The following is an 18,354-nucleotide window of genomic DNA, read 5'->3' on the forward strand; positions in this document are numbered from 1 at the left end:
ATCAAAAAGGTCGAGGAGAGCAGCCTTTAGGAGAAAAAGCAATTCCCCACAGACCTGTCGGCTCATAATGGTGATTTTTGGCGTGAAAGTCTTTGTAATAAGCCTATGCGGCAGGGAGACTTTTTCAAGGCGAGCCTGTTTCATTCGTCATATGCCCTGAGAAAGCGACCTACGTTAGCCAGGCTAGTTTTGCCAATTTCGGTAAGTCAGGCTATTTAAAGGTCTCTTACAGTCAGAATCACTGTTTACAAGCAAAGGTCGAGCTGGTCTTTTGTCAGATGTGTATATATTGACCAGTTTAGAGGTAAATACTCTTGCCAGAGCCTGGAATCGAACCTGTGTTTTGAGTGACTGCATGGGTCTCCATGACGTCAACACATTTGGATTCAAGTTCAAGTAATGACACTGCATTTCACAGTCAAAACTGAAGTCTGTATCAAGTGTAGATGGGAAAAGCTTCATTTTTCACAACTGACATGGACCCTTTCTTCACTTTGACAGGTCTGGAGGGTCATGCAGAGGCCTGCTCAACAGAGTTCAACAGAGGATGCAACAGACTCGAGGATGGTGAGATCCACACAGACCCCTTGCTGGACTACCCCTCTCTAGCTGGACAGCTTCTCTTCAGCCCTGACCCCAGAACAGCTTGATCCAGCTGGCCTGCCTGCCTGCCTGCCTGCAGGCCCTGCTTGCCCCTGCCTGCCAGCCCTCCAGAGACAGTCACCCCACAGACACAGTAGCTCTGCAGCCTGCTTTTTTGAGGACATTGATGAAAAAGGACAAGCCAGCATTACTTTGATGAAAGTCTAAATGTTTAATCCTTTCCATGTGCCAGTATGCCAAGCTGCTGACTTTGTGTCTTAAGTGATGAAACTAGTTCAAGTGATAGACTTTTGACCTGAATCCAATGATTATTCATCTGAATAAAAACCACTCAAGAAAAGTACTGCTTCTTGGAGCATTTGTGCTCCACATCAGTACATCTCACACATTTGCCTTTGTTTCCATGGGATTCATTGAATTGTTAGTTTCTGCTCCACCATTTCCACCCTAGTGTAATAATAAGTATAATTTAGGACAGCAATTACATTTTTGTGTTATCCTTCCGCATTACACACATTTAGTCAATGTTCTTAAACTCAACCGATTATTGTCATTTTACCATACTGTTCATATTGAACAGACATCAGTGTTTACTTGGAAAGATGACTGTATATTTCCACTTTTGATTTGTATTTCCATCGTAAGTTTGGTCTTTAATTTCATTTGGAAGTGGTATTAAAAGGTCTTACATTTAACTTGTTTATACCTGTAGACACCCTGTGAAGCCCCCACTGCAGAGACAGTTGGTGACAGAGAGGTGCAGACATTAAGTTAAACATGCCTTAACCCTCGTGCTGCCTTCGGGTCACATGACCCAAAGGTTCATAACGAACCATCGTTGTGTTTACCCAATTTTACCCAATACAAAAACAAATTAAAATAATTTTCTTTTAACCTTTGCAATGTAGGGGGTCTGAGACAGCCCAACGGTTAAAAGAAAATGCTTCACTTTGTCTTTGTATGCGGTAAATCTGTCGCAATACGACGGTGGGTCACAATGACTGATGGGTCAGAATGACCCAAAGATAACACAAGGGTTAAGAATAGAGTAACAAATAGAGACTAAATGTGTAAATGGCTGTTGAAACTGAGTTGGTGCATGTCAGTTTAGGCAAAGGTAACCTTTTAAACCTCTAGGTTTAAAACAAATTCAGATTTGATTGGAACTCTCTTTTATACATTTATAGTTGGATTTGACATTTAATTCATTTAGCAAGTTGTTTAACTCAAACAACCATAACACGGTACATATGGTATACAATGCTGCAGTCAGATTTGGCGAAATTGTTAGCTTGGATGTTATCTTTACATATAGATGGGGTCTTGTTGATGCGCACGCAGCTTCAAGGCAGAAAGACGCGTTCCATTTCACTTTTACTGTACCTACACCTTTAATGTTCCCGCCATCCCCCCATTTCTGAATAAAGTTCGACTGATCTGATTTGTTGATTTCTGTTGCTATGAAAACCAGTTTAGCCAAGCTAACTAACATTGTTTTTAGCTAGCTTGCATTACCATTCAATTGCTAACAAAACATTAGTAAAAATAGCTTGCTAATCGGGCAGAACTTGAACTCGGGCAGGAGACTCTGAGACCTCAGCGCACCACTAGCATCTCGTCATATCACGCAGTCGGAGCACAGCTAGATAATCAGCGTCAGCGCTCTTGGGTACCCAGCATGCAGTGCGGCATGTTAAAAAAACAACAGCTACGCAAGGGATTTCAGTTGTTGTGTTCGTTCAGTTAGATGTTTGTAATGTTATTGGCCGGGTTTCCCAGATTCGTTAAGAAGCTCTTAACGCTAAGAGCTTCTTAGGAGCGTTCTAAGAGCGTTCTAGAGCGTTCTTAGAACGCTCTTAAGAAGCTCTTAGCGTTAAGAGCTTCTTAACGAATCTGGGAAACCCGGCCATTGTTTGTTAGTTAATATAATCTTGTTGGTCACCTTGAGTGTGCATGCTGTGTAGTTTAATGGGAACAGAGAGTCGGCCATTTTACTATCACAGGCTATACTTGCAAGGAGCTGAACGTGGGCTGTGCCCTAGACCAGACCAATTGCCTATGAGGCTAATCTTGATTCTGGATTGACTGAGATTCTGGAAAGAGATCTACTCAAGAAGAGAGTCAATATCTGTGGTTTTCAAGCCATCTTTGAGAAAGTTTGAAAACAATGTTGCGGTTAATATGTTTTGATTGTGGGAGGCAACTTTTGGACTACACCTAAACCTCATGCGGCCACCGCACCACCCGCACTGGCAAAGAGGGAAACAGCATGGATGGGGAAAGTGTGTGGGCAGAGCAAGCAGTAGTAGTACATAAACTACACACGTCCTTTACTAAAGTGTATTCTGACTTTCATAAAGTTATTGTTGTAATCAAAGCTTTTAAAGAATGGATCTCTGCATGATGGGCCTGACCAGAGCACAGGTGGCCTGACAGAACACGCTTCAAAGTTGTCACTTTCAAAAGGGTGGCATTTTAACCCTGTCAGTCCAAAATGTCTAAAAGTTGGTACGCATGCCTTATTGCCAATGGGGAACAAAGAAGTCTCAAGAACCCATAATGTCGGCAGCATGGATATTTCTCTACAGTGACAATTTGTGAAGAATTTCAAAAAATGACTTCAAATCAGCCATTGATCCAATTGTATTGAAATGTTGTGTACATGTATGAAATACATGTCTGTGTCATGTCAATTTTGTAATGGTTTGCAATGCTGAGGAGGAACCCGCCATTGCTGCCTGCAGCTATTTAGGGTTCCTCCGGTAGGAGAACCCTATTGTTATTGGTGGTATTATTATTTTTTACCCATGGGAGTCAATGGCAGCCCCTAGACCAGTACCGTAAAAAGTTGTGAAATTTGGCATGTTGAAACTGCAGACCATTAGTAACTACCATACCAAACATGGGCCATGTGAGACAATAGGTGGCGCTACAGGCCACGCCCCAATATGTCAATTTTCAAATTGATGCCATTTGCAGGCCATAAGTCCCAAAATTCTGAAATTCATTACATATGCCTTATTTCTCATGAGGAATAAAAAAGCCTCAAGAAGCTATAACGGCCACCATATTGGATTTGTCTGTACAATAAAGATTAAGGAAACGCGTTTTTTCCCTACTCCTCCTACATTTTTGGTCGAATTTTCTTCAAAATTGCCATAGATGATATCCAGACTGAGCCTCACAAAAGTTATCGTAGGGATTTCTGATTTTCAAAACCGTTTGTCCGGTAGAGCCAATCAAAATCTGCAACAAAGCAACCAAACAGGACGTTTGGTCAAATCTCAGCAAATCTTTGAGATATCAACACCAAACTTGGTATGTCACGTGGAAGACACTACAACATGTTACCATGTGCAAAGGCAACTTCATACCTCTAAAAATGATTGATATAAAGCAAATTGAATTTATTGCTAATGCTAAAATAATGCTTTACACATCCGCCGGCCAAAAACTGATACTCTGATTCAATCACTAGTTCATATGAAGACTCTTGAGAATGTTGAGTACACAAATCTGAGAAAAAGTTGACTGTAACATGAAAACTCGATTTTTAGTGAATATTTGAAACATGCATGCTTGGCTAATTTCTAGGGCTGTTTCCCCAAATCCTCTCTCCCTTTGCTCCTGTGCGCGCGTGCTCCACATTCTCTCACACACAAGGGGCCAGAGCCCCTTGACACACGCATGCTTTCTTGAAAATGTGTGCTGACCAAGCCCCCACCCTCGTTTTTTAGCCCCTGTTTCATTTCGCTTCCAATCGCAGCTCGCTGTTACGAATACAAATTATTTTTCGGCGGCCATTGTTGTTTCCCGTGTCCCGTGAAAGTCGTCTCCCGTGAAAGCCGTGTTGGAGGCAGCCACTTTCGGTAAGTCCTGGTTTTACACATTTTAAGCTAGAATTAATGATTGGGTTTGTGAAAGTACACTACTCTTGAATTATGGTGAAGGTTTAGCACTTTTAGACCTTATAGATCGTGATTCTGAAGTGACGGAAAACCAAACTCGAAAAGTAGCTACTGTAGCTCTAGCTTTTTTCCTCTGTGTTTTTAATTAGTGAGTCATTTTGCATCTCGGCGAATTGTTCATCAAAAAGGTCGAGGAGAGCAGCCTTTAGGAGAAAAAGCAATTCCCCACAGACCTGTCGGCTCATAATGGTGATTTTTGGCGTGAAAGTCTTTGTAATAAGCCTATGCGGCAGGGAGACTTTTTCAAGGCGAGCCTGTTTCATTCGTCATATGCCCTGAGAAAGCGACCTACGTTAGCCAGGCTAGTTTTGCCAATTTCGGTAAGTCAGGCTATTTAAAGGTCTCTTACAGTCAGAATCACTGTTTACAAGCAAAGGTCGAGCTGGTCTTTTGTCAGATGTGTATATATTGACCAGTTTAGAGGTAAATACTCTTGCCAGAGCCTGGAATCGAACCTGTGTTTTGAGTGACTGCATGGGTCTCCATGACGTCAACACATTTGGATTCAAGTTCAAGTAATGACACTGCATTTCACAGTCAAAACTGAAGTCTGTATCAAGTGTAGATGGGAAAAGCTTCATTTTTCACAACTGACATGGACCCTTTCTTCACTTTGACAGGTCTGGAGGGTCATGCAGAGGCCTGCTCAACAGAGTTCAACAGAGGATGCAACAGACTCGAGGATGGTGAGATCCACACAGACCCCTTGCTGGACTACCCCTCTCTAGCTGGACAGCTTCTCTTCAGCCCTGACCCCAGAACAGCTTGATCCAGCTGGCCTGCCTGCCTGCCTGCCTGCAGGCCCTGCTTGCCCCTGCCTGCCAGCCCTCCAGAGACAGTCACCCCACAGACACAGTAGCTCTGCAGCCTGCTTTTTTGAGGACATTGATGAAAAAGGACAAGCCAGCATTACTTTGATGAAAGTCTAAATGTTTAATCCTTTCCATGTGCCAGTATGCCAAGCTGCTGACTTTGTGTCTTAAGTGATGAAACTAGTTCAAGTGATAGACTTTTGACCTGAATCCAATGATTATTCATCTGAATAAAAACCACTCAAGAGAAGTACTGCTTCTTGGAGCATTTGTGCTCCACATCAGTACATCTCACACATTTGCCTTTGTTTCCATGGGATTCATGGAATTGTTAGTTTCTGCTCCACCATTTCCACCCTAGTGTAATAATAAGTCTAATTTAGGACAGCAATTACATTTTTGTGTTATCCTTCCGCATTACACACATTTAGTCAATGTTCTTAAACTCAACCGATTATTGTCATTTTACCATACTGTTCATATTGAACAGACATCAGTGTTTACTTGGAAAGATGACTGTATATTTCCACTTTTGATTTGTATTTCCATCGTAAGTTTGGTCTTTAATTTCATTTGGAAGTGGTATTAAAAGGTCTTACATTTAACTTGTTTATACCTGTAGACACCCTGTGAAGCCCCCACTGCAGAGACAGTTGGTGACAGAGAGGTGCAGACATTAAGTTAAACATGCCTTAAGAATAGAGTAACAAATAGAGACTAAATGTGTAAATGGCTGTTGAAACTGAGTTGGTGCATGTCAGTTTAGGCAAAGGTAACCTTTTAAACCTCTAGGTTTAAAACAAATTCAGATTTGATTGGAACTCTCTTTTATACATTTATAGTTGGATTTGACATTTAATTCATTTAGCAAGTTGTTTAACTCAAACAACCATAACACGGTACATATGGTATACAATGCTGCAGTCAGATTTGGCGAAATTGTTAGCTTGGATGTTATCTTTACATATAGATGGGGTCTTGTTGATGCGCACGCAGCTTCAAGGCAGAAAGACGCGTTCCATTTCACTTTTACTGTACCTACACCTTTAATGTTCCCGCCATCCCCCCATTTCTGAATAAAGTTCGACTGATCTGATTTGTTGATTTCTGTTGCTATGAAAACCAGTTTAGCCAAGCTAACTAACATTGTTTTTAGCTAGCTTGCATTACCATTCAATTGCTAACAAAACATTAGTAAAAATAGCTTGCTAATCGGGCAGAACTTGAACTCGGGCAGGAGACTCTGAGACCTCAGCGCACCACTAGCATCTCGTCATATCACGCAGTCGGAGCACAGCTAGATAATCAGCGTCAGCGCTCTTGGGTACCCAGCATGCAGTGCGGCATGTTAAAAAAACAACAGCTACGCAAGGGATTTCAGTTGTTGTGTTCGTTCAGTTAGATGTTTGTAATGTTATTGGCCGGGTTTCCCAGATTCGTTAAGAAGCTCTTAACGCTAAGAGCTTCTTAGGAGCGTTCTAAGAGCGTTCTAGAGCGTTCTTAGAACGCTCTTAAGAAGCTCTTAGCGGCCATTGTTTGTTAGTTAATATAATCTTGTTGGTCACCTTGAGTGTGCATGCTGTGTAGTTTAATGGGAACAGAGAGTCGGCCATTTTACTATCACAGGCTATACTTGCAAGGAGCTGAACGTGGGCTGTGCCCTAGACCAGACCAATTGCCTATGAGGCTAATCTTGATTCTGGATTGACTGAGATTCTGGAAAGAGATCTACTCAAGAAGAGAGTCAATATCTGTGGTTTTCAAGCCATCTTTGAGAAAGTTTGAAAACAATGTTGCGGTTAATATGTTTTGATTGTGGGAGGCAACTTTTGGACTACACCTAAACCTCATGCGGCCACCGCACCACCCGCACTGGCAAAGAGGGAAACAGCATGGATGGGGAAAGTGTGTGGGCAGAGCAAGCAGTAGTAGTACATAAACTACACACGTCCTTTACTAAAGTGTATTCTGACTTTCATAAAGTTATTGTTGTAATCAAAGCTTTTAAAGAATGGATCTCTGCATGATGGGCCTGACCAGAGCACAGGTGGCCTGACAGAACACGCTTCAAAGTTGTCACTTTCAAAAGGGTGGCATTTTAACCCTGTCAGTCCAAAATGTCTAAAAGTTGGTACGCATGCCTTATTGCCAATGGGGAACAAAGAAGTCTCAAGAACCCATAATGTCGGCAGCATGGATATTTCTCTACAGTGACAATTTGTGAAGAATTTCAAAAAATGACTTCAAATCAGCCATTGATCCAATTGTATTGAAATGTTGTGTACATGTATGAAATACATGTCTGTGTCATGTCAATTTTGTAATGGTTTGCAATGCTGAGGAGGAACCCGCCATTGCTGCCTGCAGCTATATTTAGGGTTCCTCCGGTAGGAGAACCCTATGGTTATTGGTGGTATTATTATTTTTTACCCATGGGAGTCAATGGCAGCCCCTAGACCAGTACCGTAAAAAGTTGTGAAATTTGGCATGTTGAAACTGCCGACCATTAGTAACTACCATACCAAACATGGGCCGTGTGAGACAATAGGTGGCGCTACAGGCCACGCCCCAATATGTCAATTTTCAAATTGATGCCATTTGCAGGCCATAAGTCCCAAAATTCTGAAATTCATTACATATGCCTTATTTCTCATGAGGAATAAAAAAGCCTCAAGAAGCTATAACGGCCGCCATATTGGATTTTTCTGTACAATAAAGATTAAGGAAACGCGTTTTTTCCCTACTCCTCCTACATTTTTGGTCGAATTTTCTTCAAAATTGCCATAGATGATATCCAGACTGAGCCTCACAAAAGTTATCGTAGGGATTTCTGATTTTCAAAACCGTTTGTCCGGTAGAGCCAATCAAAATCTGCAACAAAGCAACCAAACAGGACGTTTGGTCAAATCTCAGCAAATCTTTGAGATATCAACACCAAACTTGGTATGTCACGTGGAAGACACTACAACATGTTACCATGTGCAAAGGCAACTTCATACCTCAAAAAATGATTGATATAAAGCAAATTGAATTTATTGCTAATGCTAAAATAATGCTTTACACATCCGCCGGCCAAAAACTGATACTCTGATTCAATCACTAGTTCATATGAAGACTCTTGAGAATGTTGAGTACACAAATCTGAGAAAAAGTTGACTGTAACATGAAAACTCGATTTTTAGTGAATATTTGAAACATGCATGCTTGGCTAATTTCTAGGGCTGTTTCCCCAAATCCTCTCTCCCTTTGCTCCTGTGCGCGCGTGCTCCACATTCTCACACACAAAAGGGGCCAGAGCCCCTTGACACACGCGCGAGCTTGGTACGACGCACAAGAAGAAGGCCATTTTATAGTTGGAGAAGACTTGAAGACTGACGAGACTCCTGCAGCCCTCAGAGATTTTCATTGTTACATTTGACAGTGAGTAATAAGAGCCTACAACGGCAGTACAAAACATGTATTTTAGCGTTTGTATTCGTATGATAACTTGAAGACTTTTATACTGTTGTAAACAGGATAGCAGCTAATCTATCTAGGCTAGCTGAGCTAAGGATTTCTCTTTGTACAGGCAGTATTACAGGCTAGCAAGCCGTACAATCTTTAACATTATACTTGCTTCTGTGAGACGCGTTTGAAATTTGTATACTGTGCGTAACTATGCGGTTGGGTTGTTCTATTTCTACGGTCTTCACATCGTAAGTTATTCTTTTCCAAACTAGCTAGGTAGCCTAGTTTGCTGCACAGATAGAGCTACCTAGCATTAAACAAGTAGCAATGGTACCATGGTTGTTTTGCTTGCTAGCTTTGTTTGGGTTCATGGTTTGATCGTTTAGGAGTTCCATTGAAAGCCTATAGAGCTACAATACGTTTGTAATCGGCATGTTGTACTATGCTGCACGATTTCCCATCTCTTGATAACATTTTATATTTGTATCAATTGTATACACTAAATTGCCAAAGTATTCGCTCGGTTGCCTTTACACGCTCATGAACGTGAGTGACATCTCATTCTTAAACCATAGGATATGATGTCGGACCACCCTTTGTAGCTATAATAGTTTCAACTCGTCTAGGAAGGCTTTCCACAAGGTTTAAGAGGTTTATGGAAATGTTTTACCATTCTTCCAGAAGTGCATTTGTGAGGTCCAACATTGATGTGGAACAAGAAGGTTTGGCTCGCAGTCCCTGCTCTAATTCATCCCAAAGGTGTTGTATTGGGTTGAGGTCAGGACTGTGTGCAGGCCACTCAAGTTCGTCCACACCAATCTCGCTCATCCATGTGTTTATGGGCCTTGCTTTGTGCACTGTTGCACAGTCATGTTAGAACAGGAAGGGGCCATCTCCAAACTGTTCCCACAAAGTTTGGAGCATGAAATTGTCAAAATGTTGGTGAATTATTGCATTTCAGGAAATTAACTTATGGGTAGGAAATATTTAATGGATTGGGCTCGGCGGGGTATTTTGTCATCCATCCATTCCTACTCCATGCTCTTGATTATGTAATTGACCTACAGGTACATCTTCTAGGCTATGTTTATTTGTTTTAATTTTCTAATGTGAGTCAGTGGCTTGGCAGTATTTTAACAGTAAGGTTTGGTTATTTGTGTTAAACTGTGATGATTCTTTTGGTGAAACATGAATTTAAAGTAAAAACCATTTGCAAGATAAATTGTTCTCAATTGGTCTTAATTTGTATTTATAGTCGAGTCCGTTTCTCTATGTTTACATTTTACAGACTTAAATTTGAATGTAGACAGTGTAAATTGAATAAAGGTAAATAATGGATGTCTAAATATTTTTTTTAAGTACAGAGATTGGTGTTTTGAGAATCCTAACCCTTTCAATATTTTCTTAAAGGTCTGTATACTAGAACTGTTGAGTATGAAGTTATGATAATGTAAGACTATGAAATTGTTAAGCAGTAGTGTGGTATGTTACATTTCATAGTTTTTGATGGTTTTTCTATGTGTTTTTTAGATGCCATGTTCCAGCAAGAGATCCAGGGACCAAGGATCCACTGTTGAGGTTAGACTTCCTTGTGGGAAAAAATGCTAAACCAGTGTGTTTAAGTGATAAGATTAATTGAGAAAAATGAATGTGAATGAGCATTTTTAACAACGTCTTTGTTACGGACCCATGTTTAAAATGTCCTAATTCAGTCTGTATAGTTGTGGTTGTGTGTTTTTTCTTTTCTCCCCTCTTTCTTTCTATTCGCTGCATGCAGGTATGGTCTAGTCAGCGTTTGTTGGCGGTTGGCTATCAGTCTCCCTATCTCGTGATTGGCAATCAGCCGCGCACTTCCAATCAGCGGTTTAGTTGTCAACATAAAATTACCACACTGGTCAGCTGTTTCAGAGATTGCTTTGGAAAGTTGCTTGTTTAGAGAGTTGTCAAGTCAGAGAGACTTCTTGTTGAAATCATTGTAAATGTTTTTATTATTTTGTTAGAATGGTTTGCTTCATAGTGAACCCTTTTAATAGAGCAGTTAGTGGTGCAGCGTTTATTCGAGGGTGGCGTTCATTCAAGGGCAACGTTTAATTGGTAAGAGAGATTCAGTGAATTGTAGCTGCAGTGCAGCCATAGACAAACACAGAATAGACAAGGAAGTCAAACAAAAGCCCAGTGTAAAATGTATGCCGCGCGTGTCTCTACTTTGTGTACAAATCTGACGCAGCATGCTGTAACATTCTTACACTTTAGCTTTCAAACAGAAACCTGTGCAGAAAGCACTCACCACCAGCAACAGATCTATAGCACGCAAACTTGGTGTTGATGAAAAGCACATTCAGGAATGGTTAAGTCAGCTACCTCGCCATATTGTATACAATATGTGTAACTATCTATAGGCCTGAATGCAATTGTCGCAATTGCATTATAATAATGTATAATTTTTTTTCAAGCAATGTCTTAATTTAGAATTATATAATTGTATTCAGAATTATTACGTGACTTTATTTTGAAGGCCTTTTGGGACGCTCATGAGTGAGAGAGTCGACAACCTAACAGCAAGCGAAGCACAGACAATTTAAAGCTCTGATAAAAGTTTCAAGTTCAAGTTTATTATCATATACTCATAAACAGCATTTATAAGTAATGAAATTCTTTGTGCTCAATGTCCGTTCAACTTGCAGAATAAAAAAATTCAATACTAAAGAATGGGGAAAAAGGGTAGAAAAAATAAGAAAATTTGTAGTGCAAAAAGATATTTCAAGGACAGTTCAGCATCCTGATGGCATGTGTGAGAAAACTATCCCTGTATCTGCTGGTACAGGACCTTATACTCTTGTATCGCCTTCCAGAAGGCAGGAGGGAGAAAAGACTGTGGCAGGGATGACTAGGGTCAGAAATGATCCACTTGGCCTTTCTCCTGCACCGCTGGCTGTAAAGGTCCTGAATGGATGGTAATGCAGTCCTTGTAATACGCTGTGCAGATTTGACCACTCTTTGTAGTGTCTTCCTGTCCTGGGCAGTGCTGTTGCCAAACCATGTTGTAATGCCACCAGTCAGTATGCTCTCAATGTTGCACCGGTAAAAATTGGTCAGTATAGTGCAGTCCATGCCAAATTTCCACAGTCGCCGCTGAAAAAAGAGCCTCTGTTTCGCTGTCCTTGTAACCACACCAATATGGTGGTCCAGCTCAGATCCTCACTGATGTTGATACCAAAAAATCTGAAACTTTTGACTCTCCACAGCTGTGCCCTCGATGTGAATGGGTGCATGTTCTCCCTGCAGCCGCCTGTAGTCCACTATCAACTCCTTGGTTTTTGCTACATTAAGCAACAGGCTGTTATGCTGACACCAGGATGTCATTGTTGCCACCTCTGCTCTGTAGGCAGACTCATCACCATTCTTGATGCAGCCGATAATGGTGGTGTCATCAGCAAACATAATGATAGTGTTGGAGCTGTTTGTGGCTGCACACCATAGGTGAACAGAGAGTACAACAGTGGGCTTAACACACAACTCTGTGGGGCACAAGTGCTGAGTGTTAGACTGGTGGGGTGATGTTACCTAGCCGTACTGCCTGTGTCCTGTCCAGCTGCACATGGAAGGACTGATGTTCCGGTCCTGTAGTTTTATGATGAGCCTTGATGGTACTATGGTGTTGAAAACGGAGCTGAAGTCGATGAAGAGCATCCGCACGTATATGTTGTTCTGATCCAAGTGAAAGAGAGCAGTGTTCAAGGCCAAAGCTACAACATCATCTGTAGACCTGTTCGGCCTATTTGCAAACTGGAGTGGGTCTAATGCAGGTGACAGGCAGGATGTAATGTGGTCTTTGACTAACGTCTCAAAGCATTTCATCACAACAGGGCAACAGGGCGGTAATCATTGAGACAGTTCACTGATGGTTTCTTAGAGACTGGGATGATGGTGGCCCCCTTGAACCTATTGGGGACGACAGACTGCGACAGGGAGAGGTTAAAGATGTCAGTGAACACCTGCCAGTTCAGGAGCACAGGCCTTGAGAACACAGCCAGGGATGTTGTCAGGTCCTGGAGCTTTATGCACATTCACTCTAAGTGATAAGTTTAAGGTTGTTATAGAGGTTGTTAGCAATCTAAGGAAACCTCTATTCCCTTGTGTAGGCTACAGCATGCAGCCAACAAAGTATGTTGTTTTGTGTCTGTATTTGACTTTGGTGAATGTTATTTACATGCTGCGCATGTCATTGCATGTTCATATTAAGCTAATGTGGTCTTTATTTTCTCATTACAGCGTGAGTTTAGTTTTAACGGTGGATTTGGAGAAAAAGCTTCAAATAAATCTGTAGCAAGAAAGACACTTGTGCCTGCCAGTGTTTCATGGGATAATAGTATGCTACACTTGTAAATTACTTGTGTAATAAATACTGTGTTTTAATTTAACCAATTAAATAACCGTTTTCTGATTTTTTGGGGGAGGCGTTTAATCGAAGGTGCCATTTATTACACAATGTTCATTTTTGGTGCAGCGTTTATTCAAGGTCAACGTTTAATCAAAGAAAAACTGTAGTTTTCTTCCCAGCATGGGAAGGCCAAAGGATGTTTACAATTGTAGTAGGCCATTGATATGTTTTAAAAGTTCAGGGATGTAATTTGTTGGATAAGAAGCCCCCATCCCCCACTCCAGAGACAATTGATGACAGAGAGGTGCTGACATTAAGTTAAACATAGTCATGCGTTAAAGAGTAGAGTAAAAAATAGAGACAAAATGTGTACATGGATGTTGAAACTCAGTGCTCTGAGTTTGTGCATGTCAGTTTAGACAAACGTAGCCTTTTCAACCTCTAGGTTTAATTCTCTCTTTTATACATTTAAAGTTGGATTTGACATTTAACAGACATTTAATCATTTAGCAAGTTGTTTGACTCAAAAACCATAACGAAGTACATATGGTGTAAAAAATCTGCAGTCAAATTTGGCGAAATTGCTACCTTGGATGTTATCTTTACATATAGATGGGTTGGTGGTTACAAACAATGAGGATGCGCACGCAGCTTCAAGGCAGAACAATGCCTACCATTTCACCTCTAGTTTATATGTTCCCACCCCCCCCCCCCCTTCTGAATAAAGTTAGATAGATCTGATTTGTTGATATCTGTTTTTATGAAAACCATTTTAGCCAAGCTAACTAACATTGTTTTTAGCTAGCTGACATTACCATTCAATCACTAACAAAACACGAATAGAAATACTTTGCTAACAGTCCTCACGTGTAATCAAAAGCTTGTAGTGAGATCACATGCATGACCCCCCGAGACAAGCTTTCATGTTTGCATCGCTAGCATCTCGTCATATTACACAGCCGGAAGACAGCTAGATAATAAATATTGTAGCGTCAGCGCCCTTGGGTACCCAGCATGCAGTGCACACCAAAAACGCAAATAGCTGTGGAAAATAGTTTGGTTACAACAGCTGTGCAAGGGATTTCAGTTGTTGTGTTCGTTCACTTAAATGTGTGTAATGTTATTGTTTTTTACTTAAGATAATACTGTTGGTCACCCTGATTGTGCATTTTGTGTAGTTTAATGGGATCAGAGAGTCTGACCATGACAAAGTATTGTTAAGCTGCTGTACCATCACAAGGTACACTTGCTAACAGCTGGACATTAGCTATACCTTGGTCCAGTTCCCTACATGACTCTTGACAGTTGTTTGACTGAGACTCTAGAGAGAGCTCAATTCAGGTAGAGTTCTAATAGCCATAGTCTTGTAACCAGTTTCAGTTTTGAAAACAGTGTGACTGTGTATGGTATGTTTTTTGGGCTACTTCTAATACTCATACGGCTGCCGCATTTATGCCTTGGCATGACCTGCGCTGGGATAGAGGGAAACCGCATGGATGGGGAAAGTGTGTGGGCAGAGCAAGCAGTAGTAGTACATAACCTACACACTTCCTTTAGTGAAGTGTATCCTCACTTTCATAAAGTTATTGTTGTAATCAAAGCTTTTAAAGAATGGATCTCTGCATGATGGGCCTGACCAGAGCACAGGTGGCCTGACACAACACGCTTCAAAGTTGTCACTTTCAAAAGGGTGGCATTTTAACCCTGTCAGTCCAACATGTCTAAAAGTTGGTACGCATGCCTTATTGCCGATGGGGAACAAATAAGTCTCAAGAACCCATAATGTCGGCAGCATGGATATTTCTCTACAGTGACAATTTGTGAAGAATTTCAAAAAATGACTTCAAATCAGCCATTGATCCAATTGTCTTGAAATGTTGTGTACATGTATGAAATACATGTCTGTGTCATGTCAATTTTGTAATGGTTTGCAATGCTGAGGAGGAACCCGCCATTGCTGCCTGCAGCTATATTTAGGGTTCCTCCGGTAGGAGAACCCTATTGTTATTGGTGGTATTATTATTTTTTACCCATGGGAGTCAATGGCAGCCCCTAGACCAGTACCGTAAAAAGTTGTGAAATTTGGCATGTTGAAACTGCAGACCATTAGTAACTACCATACCAAACATGGGCCATGTGAGACAATAGGTGGCGCTACAGGCCACGCCCCAATATGTCAATTTTCAAATTGATGCCATTTGCAGGCCATAAGTCCCAAAATTCTGAAATTCATTACATATGCCTTATTTCTCATGAGGAATAAAAAAGCCTCAAGAAGCTATAACGGCCACCATATTGGATTTGTCTGTACAATAAAGATTAAGGAAACGCGTTTTTTCCCTACTCCTCCTACATTTTTGTACATAGATGATATCCAGACTGAGCCTCACAAAAGTTATCGTAGGGATTTCTGATTTTCAAAACCGTTTGTCCGGTAGAGCCAATCAAAATCTGCAACAAAGCAACCAAACAGGACGTTTGGTCAAATCTCAGCAAATCTTTGAGATATCAACACCAAACTTGGTATGTCACGTGGAAGACACTACAACATGTTACCATGTGCAAAGGCAACTTCATACCTCTAAAAATGATTGATATAAAGCAAATTGAATTTATTGCTAATGCTAAAATAATGCTTTACACATCCGCCGGCCAAAAACTGATACTCTGATTCAATCACTAGTTCATATGAAGACTCTTGAGAATGTTGAGTACACAAATCTGAGAAAAAGTTGACTGTAACATGAAAACTCGATTTTTAGTGAATATTTGAAACATGCATGCTTGGCTAATTTCTAGGGCTGTTTCCCCAAATCCTCTCTCCCTTTGCTCCTGTGCGCGCGTGCTCCACATTCTCTCACACACAAGGGGCCAGAGCCCCTTGACACACGCATGCTTTCTTGAAAATGTGTGCTGACCAAGCCCCCACCCTCGTTTTTTAGCCCCTGTTTCATTTCGCTTCCAATCGCAGCTCGCTGTTACGAATACAAATTATTTTTCGGCGGCCATTGTTGTTTCCCGTGTCCCGTGAAAGTCGTCTCCCGTGAAAGCCGTGTTGGAGGCAGCCACTTTCGGTAAGTCCTGGTTTTACACATTTTAAGCTAGAATTAATGATTGGGTTTGTGAAAGTACACTACTCTTGAATTATGGTGAAGGTTTAGCACTTTTAGACCTTATAGATCGTGATTCTGAAGTGACGGAAAACCAAACTCGAAAAGTAGCTACTGTAGCTCTAGCTTTTTTCCTCTGTGTTTTTAATTAGTGAGTCATTTTGCATCTCGGCGAATTGTTCATCAAAAAGGTCGAGGAGAGCAGCCTTTAGGAGAAAAAGCAATTCCCCACAGACCTGTCGGCTCATAATGGTGATTTTTGGCGTGAAAGTCTTTGTAATAAGCCTATGCGGCAGGGAGACTTTTTCAAGGCGAGCCTGTTTCATTCGTCATATGCCCTGAGAAAGCGACCTACGTTAGCCAGGCTAGTTTTGCCAATTTCGGTAAGTCAGGCTATTTAAAGGTCTCTTACAGTCAGAATCACTGTTTACAAGCAAAGGTCGAGCTGGTCTTTTGTCAGATGTGTATATATTGACCAGTTTAGAGGTAAATACTCTTGCCAGAGCCTGGAATCGAACCTGTGTTTTGAGTGACTGCATGGGTCTCCATGACGTCAACACATTTGGATTCAAGTTCAAGTAATGACACTGCATTTCACAGTCAAAACTGAAGTCTGTATCAAGTGTAGATGGGAAAAGCTTCATTTTTCACAACTGACATGGACCCTTTCTTCACTTTGACAGGTCTGGAGGGTCATGCAGAGGCCTGCTCAACAGAGTTCAACAGAGGATGCAACAGACTCGAGGATGGTGAGATCCACACAGACCCCTTGCTGGACTACCCCTCTCTAGCTGGACAGCTTCTCTTCAGCCCTGACCCCAGAACAGCTTGATCCAGCTGGCCTGCCTGCCTGCCTGCCTGCAGGCCCTGCTTGCCCCTGCCTGCCAGCCCTCCAGAGACAGTCACCCCACAGACACAGTAGCTCTGCAGCCTGCTTTTTTGAGGACATTGATGAAAAAGGACAAGCCAGCATTACTTTGATGAAAGTCTAAATGTTTAATCCTTTCCATGTGCCAGTATGCCAAGCTGCTGACTTTGTGTCTTAAGTGATGAAACTAGTTCAAGTGATAGACTTTTGACCTGAATCCAATGATTATTCATCTGAATAAAAACCACTCAAGAGAAGTACTGCTTCTTGGAGCATTTGTGCTCCACATCAGTACATCTCACACATTTGCCTTTGTTTCCATGGGATTCATGGAATTGTTAGTTTCTGCTCCACCATTTCCACCCTAGTGTAATAATAAGTATAATTTAGGACAGCAATTACATTTTTGTGTTATCCTTCCGCATTACACACATTTAGTCAATGTTCTTAAACTCAACCGATTATTGTCATTTTACCATACTGTTCATATTGAACAGACATCAGTGTTTACTTGGAAAGATGACTGTATATTTCCACTTTTGATTTGTATTTCCATCGTAAGTTTGGTCTTTAATTTCATTTGGAAGTGGTATTAAAAGGTCTTACATTTAACTTGTTTATACCTGTAGACACCCTGTGAAGCCCCCACTGCAGAGACAGTTGGTGACAGAGAGGTGCAGACATTAAGTTAAACATGCCTTAAGAATAGAGTAACAAATAGAGACTAAATGTGTAAATGGCTGTTGAAACTGAGTTGGTGCATGTCAGTTTAGGCAAAGGTAACCTTTTAAACCTCTAGGTTTAAAACAAATTCAGATTTGATTGGAACTCTCTTTTATACATTTATAGTTGGATTTGACATTTAATTCATTTAGCAAGTTGTTTAACTCAAACAACCATAACACGGTACATATGGTATACAATGCTGCAGTCAGATTTGGCGAAATTGTTAGCTTGGATGTTATCTTTACATATAGATGGGGTCTTGTTGATGCGCACGCAGCTTCAAGGCAGAAAGACGCGTTCCATTTCACTTTTACTGTACCTACACCTTTAATGTTCCCGCCATCCCCCCATTTCTGAATAAAGTTCGACTGATCTGATTTGTTGATTTCTGTTGCTATGAAAACCAGTTTAGCCAAGCTAACTAACATTGTTTTTAGCT

The sequence above is a fragment of the Osmerus eperlanus genome, chromosome 26 (genome assembly GCF_963692335.1).
Source record: "Osmerus eperlanus chromosome 26, fOsmEpe2.1, whole genome shotgun sequence".
In the NCBI taxonomy this organism is placed as follows: domain Eukaryota; kingdom Metazoa; phylum Chordata; class Actinopteri; order Osmeriformes; family Osmeridae; genus Osmerus; species Osmerus eperlanus.